The sequence below is a fragment of the Panthera uncia genome, chromosome E3 (genome assembly GCF_023721935.1).
Source record: "Panthera uncia isolate 11264 chromosome E3, Puncia_PCG_1.0, whole genome shotgun sequence".
In the NCBI taxonomy this organism is placed as follows: domain Eukaryota; kingdom Metazoa; phylum Chordata; class Mammalia; order Carnivora; family Felidae; genus Panthera; species Panthera uncia.
Window position 1 is genome coordinate 18,352,822 of NC_064815.1, and position 10,810 is coordinate 18,363,631.

The following is a 10,810-nucleotide window of genomic DNA, read 5'->3' on the forward strand; positions in this document are numbered from 1 at the left end:
AGACATGGACAGAGCATCTGGGAGACTTAGAAAGAGTGAGTCTCTTTGCTTGGTTTCTAAGGTTTTTATTGAGGATGGTTATTTGGTGCCTGTGCCTTTTTAGTAATCTAGGAACAAAGATGAGTGTTTAGGTGTTCTCCATAAGTCACTTATGCCCTAGAGCTAGGGGTCTTGATGAGGCAGTGGTCTTGGAAAACATTCATGATGATCCCACAGGTCACTCCTTAGATGTCATCTATTGTGCTGGAAGACTCCAAAGAAATCATTAAATCCTTGATCTTTACAAGGAGGACACACATTATCTGTTCTATAAAGCATGCGTAAGGTGGGAGTGTAGGTCCTAGCAAGAATAGAAGCAAAAATAGGAGCAAAAAAATTCAGTTTTTCATGGGGTCCCTTTAGCTTTCCTGTCTCATTAGGATTACTTTTGACTGACCTTCACTCTGCCACCAAACATGATACAGACCTAATTCTGTCAAATGACTCTCACTTTAACTCCTATCCTGACTCTGGCCTAAAAACTGACCCTGACCTTTACACAGGATATGACCCTGAACCACACCCAACACTGACTATGACTATGTTCCTGATATTTAACCTGACTCTGACCCCGATTTTTGTACAAACACTGACTCTGATTCTCACCCTCAACATGACCCTGAACTGATCCCTGACTCTGTGACCATCACACTATTCCTCGCCCTCTCTATGAAGCTAATCAACCTGATCCTGACTGTGATGATCACCCTGATTCTGACCCAAACCCTTACTCTGAAGATGAATCTTTATCTTGACCTTTACTTAATGCTTACTCTGACCCTGACACTCAAAATCACCCTAAACTCAACTGTCAACCTTACGCTCACCATTAACCTAACATTACTCAGATCCTGATCCTCAAGACCCTGATACTTGCCCCAGCCTTTCCCTGAACCTTGCTGAAACTTCATGTACCCACTCTTCTTGACCCTGATCGTCATTGTGACCCTGAAACAGACACTGAAACTCATTCTCACCCTGACCCTTACTTCTCTTGCTCATACAACTCTGACCCTGACTCATATTCACTATGCTACTGACTATGACCCTTAACTTGACCATGATCCTGATCCTCTCCTTGACACTTTTACCCAAACCATTCACTGAATATTAAACCTATACATATCTTATACTTGATCCATATCTCTTTATGAATAGTTCATGAAAGGTTCATACAAATACTTTCTCTGAGTCTGTTGTTTGCATTCTCTTGAAGATCTTATACTTCTAACAAAAGCTAATTCAAAATGTATCATATACCTAAATGTAAAGCACAAAAGTATAAAACTTTATGAGCAAATATAGGAGAAAATTTGGGTGACCTCAGGTTTGGTGGTGAATTTCTAGATATAACACCAAAAGGATAATCCACAAAAGAAAAATATGAGAAGTTGGATTTTATTATAATTAATGGGATAAAATATTTGTAAAACACATATCTGATAAATGAAGTGTACCCAAAATATACAAATAATTCTTAGAATTCAACAAGAAAACAACTCAATTTTATTTTTATTTTATTTTTAGAAGAATATTTATTTATTTTTGAAAGACAGAGAGAGTGTGAGAGCCAGGGAGGGGTAGAGAGAAAGGAGGACAGAGGATCTGAAGTGGGCTCTGCACCGACAGCAGTCAGCCATATGTGGGGCTCAAACTCACGAACTGTAAGATCATGACCTGAGCTGAAGTTGGTCTCTTGACCAACTGAGCCACCCAGGCACCCCAGAAGACAACTCAATTTTTAAAAATGGGCAGAGACATGAACAGACCATTCATGAGGAAGATATACATATGGCAAGCAAGGATATAAAAAGATGCTCCCCATTATCTATCATTAGGCAAGTGCAAATTAAAACAACAATGTAATACCACTATACACCTATTAGAATGGCTAAAATACAAAAGAGTGACTAGACCAAATGCTGGTGAGGAAGTGGAACAACAGAAATTCTCAGCATTGCATACAAATGGATACATATAGAAATATTCAGGGGCACCTGGGTGGCTCAGTTGGTTAAGTGTCCAACTGGTCAGATCATGATCTCTGTGACAGCTCAGAGCCTGGAGCCTGCTTTGGATTCTGTGTCTCCCTCTCTCTCTGCCCCTCCCCTGCTCATGCTCTGTCTCTCTGTCAATAATAAATAAACATTAAAAATTAAAAAAGAAATATTTATAGATATGTGTATATACACAGGTTGTATACAAACATAGATTTCCTTGTTCTGTCAGCTGAGAGGACCAAAAAGTAAAACCAATAGGCACATGCATACCATTTATAATCACCCAAAACTGGAAGCAACCATGATGTCTTTCAATAGGTGACTGGATAAACTCGTTTACACCTTTACAATGGAATATAATTTGGCAATGAAAAGAAATGAGCTGTTAAGCTGTAAAAATACATGGAAGAACCTTAAATATATGGCTAAGTGAACAAGGCCAATATGAAAATGCTACATACTGCACGATTTTACTTATGTGACATTCTGGAAATGGTAAAACTATAGAGACAGTTAAAAAAAAACCAGTGGGTGTCAGGGAGGAAACAGGAGGCAGAGAAGTTAATTAGATGAAACATAAAAGATTTCTTTGGGTGGTGAAACTATTCTGTATGATACAGTTGTGGTGGATACGTGGCATTATTCATTTTTCAAAATCCATAGAACTTTACAACACGAGTAAACTTTAATGTATGAAAAGTTAAAGAAAAATTATTTAGTTAAGTCTAAAGCGTTTCAAGAAAGAATGCAGAATGTGATAAGATAATCCAATTGTATTATAAATGTACAAAATAGCCTCTCTGAAGGGGATAGAGGAATGAAATGTGTTAACCTAAGTGACTTTGGAAATGATGGAGTCTAAAAGACTAAGGCAGAAGTAATTGCACATAAACACTGTAATTGATAAAATTATTTCCAAACAGAAGTACAAGTTAATAATTCTGATACTGTTATACATGCACACTGTAATTAAATAATGAAGTGAACAGATGGTTGGAATTTGGTTTCTCAGTGTTGGGGTGAGAATTGAGAGGACAGGCAAGGAGGAGTTTAGAATGATTCATGTGACAGTGGATTAGAGTTAGAAATAGTGTGAACATATTTGTAGGAGGGAAGTCAGCATTATGGCAGCATAAGTTGTTCCTTTTTTTCTCTCCCCTTTAAAATGAACTAATTAGCATCCATAACTGAACAGATGTGCCTCTGTACATTACATCAAATAATCCAGGAGGTTTCTAGCCCACATCTCTATCTGAGAATAAACAAAGAGAACTTTGGTAAGGACTACAGATTCAAAGGAGTCAGCAAACCTGCTCCACTCCCACTCCCCACAATTGAGGGAAAAAAGAACGTGGAGAATGCAAAACTGGACGATACACACCAACAAGAGAGAATTTGTGGAAGAATTCCCCCCTCAGCTTGCCTGAGATGTGCCTTACAAGATACTAAAAAGAATTCTTCATGCTGAAGTGAAAAAAAATGCTAATTAGAGGCATAAAAACATGTGAAAGTAACATTCTAGTAAAAATGAAAGATACCCAGAAATAGAAAACTGTAATTCTAGTTAGAATGGTGTATTAACTACAAAATGGTAATATAAAGGTTAAAGAAAAAGAGTATTAAAAATAACTATAGCTGGGGGCGCCTGAGTGGCACAGTCCGTCAAGCATCTGACTATTGGTTTTGGCTCAGGTCATGATCTCACAGTTTGTGGGAGTGAGCCCCACATCGGGCTCCTTCCTGACGGCATGGAGTCTGCTTGGGATTCTCTCTCTCCCTCTCTGCTCTTTCCCTGTTAACACACTCTCTCTCAAAATAAATAAATAAACTTTAAAAAATTAAAAAATAACGACTATAGCTTAGAAATAAACCAATGCATGTATGGTCAATTAATTTACCACAAAGGAGACAAGAATATAAAATGGGGAAAGGATAGTATCTTCAATAAATGGTATCGGGGTGCCTGGGTAGCTTAGTTGGTTAAGCATCCAACTTCGGCTCAAGTCATGATCTCGTGGTTCATGAGTTTGAGCCTGCATCAGGCTCTGTGCTGACAGCTCAGACCCTGGAGTCTGCTTCAGATTCTGTGTCTCCCTCTCTCTCTGCTCCTCCCCTGCTCATGCTCTGTATCTCTCTCTCTCCCTCTCTCAAAAAATAAATAAACCTTAACAATAAAAAAAAATGGTATTGGAAAAACTAGACAGCCAATATAAAAGAATGAAACTGACCACTGCCATACACCACATACAAAAATCAACTCAAAATGGATTGAAGATTTGAATATAAGAGCTGAAATCATACAACTCCTAGAAGAAAACATAGGGAATAAATTATTTGACATCAGTCTTGGCAATGATTTTTTGGATTTAATATCAAAAGCAAAGCAACAAAAGCAAAAGTGAACAAGTGGGAGTACCTCAAACTAAAAAGCTCTTGCCCAGTAAATGAAGCTGTTAATAAAATGAAAAAGAAATCTACTAAACAGAATCACATATTTGCAAATATTACCTGGCAAGGGGTTAATATTCAAAGTATAAAAAGAACTAATACAATTCAATAGCAAAAAGCCAAACCATCTCATTAAAAAATGGGCAGAAGTGGGAAGAGTTAAGATGGCAGAGAAGTAGGGGGGTCCTGGGCTTTCCTTTTCCTCAAACATAGCTGTATTGAGGTCAGATCACTTGGAAAACTCAGAAAATCTGTCTGTGGAGTGGCAAAAAGATCTCAACAGTTGGGGGAGAGAGCTTGGCAGGTGCGAGCATTTGGAGTTCAAACTCTTTTGGAAGTGCTCAACTTTCTTCAGAGCAAAGCTGTGGCGTGCACTCCTGGGAAGGAGGGAATTGGTCCTGGAGTGCATAGCATGGTGCAGGGATCTCTCCGGAGCACTGGGAGAGAACATTTACTTTCCTTTTGGAAGAAGGTTTATTGCCTCCAAAGGACTAAAGACCCTGCAGGTGCCAGCCAAAGGTCTTTCATCAGCAGGGGACAATTGAGTGATGTTGAGCATTTTCTCATGTGTCGGTTGGCCATCTGGATGTCTTCTTTGGAAAAGTATCTATTCATGCCTTTTGCCCATTTCTTCACTGGATTATTTGTTTTTTTGGGTGTTGGGTTTGATAAGTTCTTTACAGATTTTGGGTACTGACCCTTTATCCAATATGTCACTTGCAATTATCTTCTCCCATTCCATCGGTTGTCTTTTAGTTTTGCTGATTGTTTCCTTTGCTGTGCAGAAGCTTTTTATTTTGATGAGACCCCAATATTTCATTTTTGCTTTTGTTTCCCTTGTCTCAGGAGACATGTCAAGTAAGATATTGCTGCAACTGAGGTCAGAGGTTCTTGCCCGTTCTCTCCCCTAGGATTTTGATGGCTTCCTGTCTTACATTAGGTCTTTCATCCATTTTGAGTTTGCTTCTGTGTATGGTGTAAGAAAGTGGTCCAGGTTCATTCTTCTGCATGTCACTGTGCAGTTTTCCCAACACCATTTGGTGAAGAAACTGTCTCTTTTCCATTGGATACTCTTTCCTGCTTTGCCAAAGATAAATTTGCCATACATTTATGGGTCCATTTCTGGGTTCTCTATTCTGTTCCATTGATTTATGTGTCTGTTTTTGTGCCAGCACCATGCTGTTTTTATGATTACCTCTTTGTAATACAGCTTAAAATCTGGAATTGTGATGCCTCCTGGTTTGGTTTCTTTAAAAAAATTTTTTTAATGTTTATTTACGAGAGGGAGAGAGAGAGAGAGAGAGAGAGAGAGAGAGAGAAAGGACCAGAGAGAGAGGGAAACACACAATTCAAAGCAAGCTCCAGGCTCTGAGCTGTCAGCACAGAGCCTGACGCGGGGCTCAAACTCATGAACCAGGAGATCATGACCTGAGTTGAAGTTGGACTCAACCGACTGAGCCACACAGATGCCCCACCAGTTGGTTCTTTTTCAACATTACTTTGGCTTTTTGGGTCCTTTTCTGGTTCCATACACATTTTGGAATTGTTTGTTCTATCTCTGTGAAGAATACTGTAGTAGTTTGATAGGGATTGCACTGAAGATATAGATCTCTTTGGGGACTATTGACATTTTAACAATATTTGTCCTTGAAATCCATGGACATGGAATGTTTTTCCATTTCATTGTGTGTTCTTCAATTTCTTTCATAAGCTTTCCGTAGTTTTCAGTGTATAGATTGTTTTCCTCTTTAGTTATGTTTATTCCTATGTATTTTATACTTTTCGGTGCAATTGTAAATGGGATCGATTCTTTGATTTCCCTTTATGCTGCTTCATTATTGGTGTATAGAAATGCCATGGATTTCTGTACATTGATTTTACATCCTGTGATTTTGCTGACTTCATGTATCAGTTCTAGCAATTTTTTTGGTGTAGTCTTTTGGGTTTTCCACGTAGAGTATCATGTCGTCTCTGAAGAGTGAAAGTATGGCTTCTTCCTGCTGATTTGGCTGGCTTTTATTTCATTTTGTTGTCTGATTGCTGAGGCTGGGACTTCCAACAGTATGTTGAACAACAGTGGTGAAGGTGAACATCCCTGTCATGTTCCTGCCTTAGGAAGAAAGCTGTCAGTTTTTCCCCATTGAGGATGATATTAACTGTGTATCTGTCATTTACGGCCTTTTTGACATTGGGGTAAATTCCATATATCCTTACGTTCTTGAGGGTTTTTACCAAGAAAGAATGCTGTATTTTGTCAAATGCTTTCTCTGCATCTATCGAGAGGATCATGTGGTTCTCTTTTATTAATGTGATGGATCACAGATATTGAACCAGCCCTGCATCCCAGGAATACTTCCCACTTGATTGTGGTGAATACTTTTTAAAAACGTATTGTTGGATCCAGTTTGCTAGTATCTTGTGAATTTTTGCACCCAGGTTCATCAGGGACATTGGCCTATAATTCTCCTTCCTAGTGGGGTCTTTGTCTGGTTTTGAAATCAAGATAAGGCTGGCCTCGTAGAATTAGTTTGGAAGTTTTCCTTCCATTTTTATTTTTCGGAACAGCTTCAAAAGATAAGGTGGTAAGTCTTTTTAAATGTTTGGTAGAATTCCCCTGGAAAGACATTTGGCCCTGGATTCTTTTTTCTTGTGAGATTTTTGATTACTGATTTAATTTCTTTACTGGTTATGGGTCTGTTCAAATTTTCTATTTCTTCCTGTTTCAGTTTTGGTAGTTTATATGTTCTAAGAATTTGTCGATTTCTTCCAGATTGCCCAATTTTTTTGGCATGTAATTGGGCATAATATTCTCTTATCATTGTTTGTATTTCTGTGGTGTTGGTTGTGATCTCTCCTCTTTCATTCATGATTTTATTTATTTGGGTCCTCTCCTTTTTTTTTTTTTTTTATCAGTCTGGCTAGGGGGTTATCAATTTTGTTAATTCTTTCAAAGAACTAGCTTCTGGTTTCATGGATCTGTTCTACTATTTTTTTGTATATCATTGATTTCTGCTCTAATCTTTATTATTTCCTGTTTCCTGATGATTTTGGGCTTTATTTGCCATTCTTTCTCAGGCTCCTTTGTGATGTAAGGTTGAGTTGTGTATTTGAGACCTTTCTTCCTTCTATAGGAAGGCCTGGATTTCTATATACCTCCCCCTTATGACCCCCTTTGCTGCATCCCAGAGGATTTAGACTGTTGTGTTTTAATTTTCTTTGGCTTCCATGTATTTTTTAGTTTCTTCTATAATTTCTTGGTTAACCCATTTATTCTTTAGTAGGATGTTCTATAATCTCCCAGTATTTGTGGTCTTTCCAAATTTTTTCTTATGGTTTATTTCAAGTTTCATAGCATTGTGGTCTGAAAATATGCATGGCATATTCTTGATTTTTTTGTACTTGTTGAGGGCTGATTTGTGACCCAGTATGTGATTTATTATGGAGTTCCATGTGCACTTGAGAAGAATGTGTATTCTGCTGCTTTATGATGAGATGTTCTGAATATATGTTATGTCCATCTGGTATAGTAGAAACAGCCATTGTTTCCTTGTTGATTTTCTGCTTAGATGGTCTGTCAATTTCTATAAATGGGGTGTGAAAATCCCCTACTATTATGGTATTATTATCAATGAGTTTGTTTATGTTTGTGATTAATTGATTTATATATTTGGGTGTCTTGCATAGATATTATCCCAGAAGGGAATTCAGGTAGGGGATCCTAGGCAGTGAAGTCACTTCCTTAACAATACACCCCAACAGAACTTGGAACCCCAGTAACCAGGCATGCATATTCTAGTACAATCCTATGCCAGGCTTATTAGGCTGGAGACACTCCATAGTGAAAGATGTTCTTTTGCTGTTTGCTGGATTACCGGGGCTCTGGCTTCCAGAAGTTTTTTTGGATGTTGGAAGTATTGGCTCAACTCTCACTCCCAATGCCTCAGGCTGTTTCAGGAAGTTCCATAAAGTAATACAGAGCGGTCTAGGTAAGTTCAGTTCAGGTCAGGTCACCTCTCTGATCCATTCCTGGGAAGTCCCATCCCCTTCTCTTCAGTTTCAAGGAAAGATGGACATGTGGGGAGGTCCTGCCCTGATCTTGAGGAGGTTGGAGGGCACTGGATACCCTGGTGTCCCATCATGTCCACACTGATGTCATGGTGGGTAGGGTAGAAAAAGGATTCCTGGGGTGCCTCTTACCTGTACCAGGGTTCATCCAAGGTCCTCAAACTATGTGGCTTTTTCCTCCTTGGTGGAGGTCTGTGCACATTGTGGTGTGGTATGTCTGGAATGGAGTCACCTGTGTCTGAGGACCAGTAAAGGCAGCCAGACAGGGCTCTGAGGCCACCTACTCAGCTGCTGGGCACTGTCTTTAGGGCAGGAGCTGAACAATGAGATAATTTGCTCCACTTCCATGAAGGACAGGAGGATGCCCCACACCACCAACAGGATGCAGCACTGGCTCAGGGCGAGTGTAGGTACAGGGAGACTCAAAACCTAGGGCCCAGAGGCAGCTAAAAGGATTCCAGGTCCTAGAAGCCACACTGATACTTCCCTTGTCTCCTTCACAGACTTCTGCTCCCAGATGACTATGGATCCCCATTTTCTCCTCAAACTTGCCCTCATGGCCCAGCCCCTGCCATGGCCAGATGCGAAGTCACTGTCCACTTATTTGTAGGAATATCAGAAAAGAGACCTGACACCATTTCATGTCCCATTCAGTCTAGAGTATTTTTGCATTGTTGTACATATTTTCCTAACTCCTGTTCCCAGGTGTCCCTGTTGGCCTGACCATCCTTCCATACCTTCTTTAAGTCTGGCACATGATCATGATGAGGGAGATTTTTGCCCAAAGGGACATGGGGTTCACAGTAGTAGGTCTGCTGCTCTGCAGTTTGGTTGTCAAGGGACACATCCCTGGGGTCCCTCCAAGTCAGGAGCAGGAGCCTCACTGGGCTGCATGACATTCTAGAAGGGAGACCAGTTATCACACCCATTCATCCCTTTACTGATGCAGGACTTTGACACGATTCCCTTCTGTTACCATGTCACAGTGCTGCACGGAACATCCCGCATGTCTTATTATCTTAATCCCTCCTACCCCAGAAAAAGCTTCTGTCTTCTCGTCTCTGGAATGGGATGTATTGTCAGAAATAGCAGGGTCGGGGTGCCTGGGTGGCTCAGTCAGTTGAGTGTCCAACTTCAGCTCAGGTCATAATCTCACAGCTTGTGAGTTTGAGCCCCGCGTCGGGCTCTGTGCTCAGAGCCTGGAGCCCGTTTAAAATTCTGTGTCTCCCTCTCTCTTTGCCCCTAACCCACTCGCATTCTGTCTCTGTCTCTCTCAAAAATAAACATTAAAAAAAATCACAGAGTCTATGCTGGTAATGCAAGGAGGTGCCGTCAATAGCTAACAATCTGACTTGAGATACTAACATGCTTGGTCATTCCCCACCTAAAATTCTAGTTTTAATACCAAGATCCTTTTTTTCAACTGTGGGCACCTATTTCTCACTCTTGCCACAAGTCACTGAGGGCTTGGGGGTTTGGTCTGCATTCTGGACCCCAACCCTTCTAGTGGTGATGGTGCTGTCTCTGACTGTGTGTCCCTCCTCTATTCCACCTCAGGGTAAAAATGCCTCAACTGTGAACATGAATGAGACCTCTGCAGTGTGGACCATCCAGGCAGGCCTGCTGAAGAAGCAAGTTTGACATCAGGTGCCCACCTTCCTTGCAGAGACCCTACCTATGTCTCCACATTTCTGGGCACATACAGAGCTTTTTCACCACCCAACAGGTGCTGGAAGTCTTGTTTACAAGGTGAGCACCCAGTCTCTCCACAGTTCAGTTGGATTTGGCCATGTACAGGCCTTGAGTCTCAGTTTGTTCCTCTGACTGGGGCAGAGTCAGTGGGGCTCCACAGGGAAAGTGCACCTGGCCCTGTGGAAAGGTCTGCTGGCAGGGTTGTGCTGTGCTGGGTTATCATTGTCCTTTCCCCATGATGAAGTTTTTGCTTATCCCTCACTATCACCAGGTCTTGATCTGGGCTGTTTTCCTATTTGAAAAGGAGATTTGAGGCTCCACCTGGGGGTCTGAGCCCCACTCAAATATCTGTGATGGGGCTGGTTGGGTTCATTCATTCATCAAACCTACAGGAAGCCCCACCATGTGCAGGCACTTCTTTAGGAGCTGACTGTGATCCAATACACAGAGCACAGAGCACCCTGCCCTCTGGGGCTCCATTCTATTCAGGAGTCAGTGACACTAGATATGACAAGAGGTAACACCCACAGGACAGTTGATATGATGCCCTCCTGGCTTCCTCTAGG

At 40.8% G+C, this 10,810-nt stretch overlaps 1 long non-coding RNA gene across 1 annotated transcript; it reads left to right on the plus strand.

Moving 5' to 3' along the window:
* The first annotated feature begins 8,229 nt into the window (after positions 1-8,229).
* On the plus strand, positions 8,230-10,275 carry LOC125928135 (uncharacterized). Its single transcript, XR_007459569.1, has 2 exons — positions 8,230-8,473; positions 10,110-10,275. It is a non-coding gene; the product is annotated as an uncharacterized LOC125928135 (long non-coding RNA).
* The last annotated feature ends 535 nt before the right edge of the window (positions 10,276-10,810 follow it).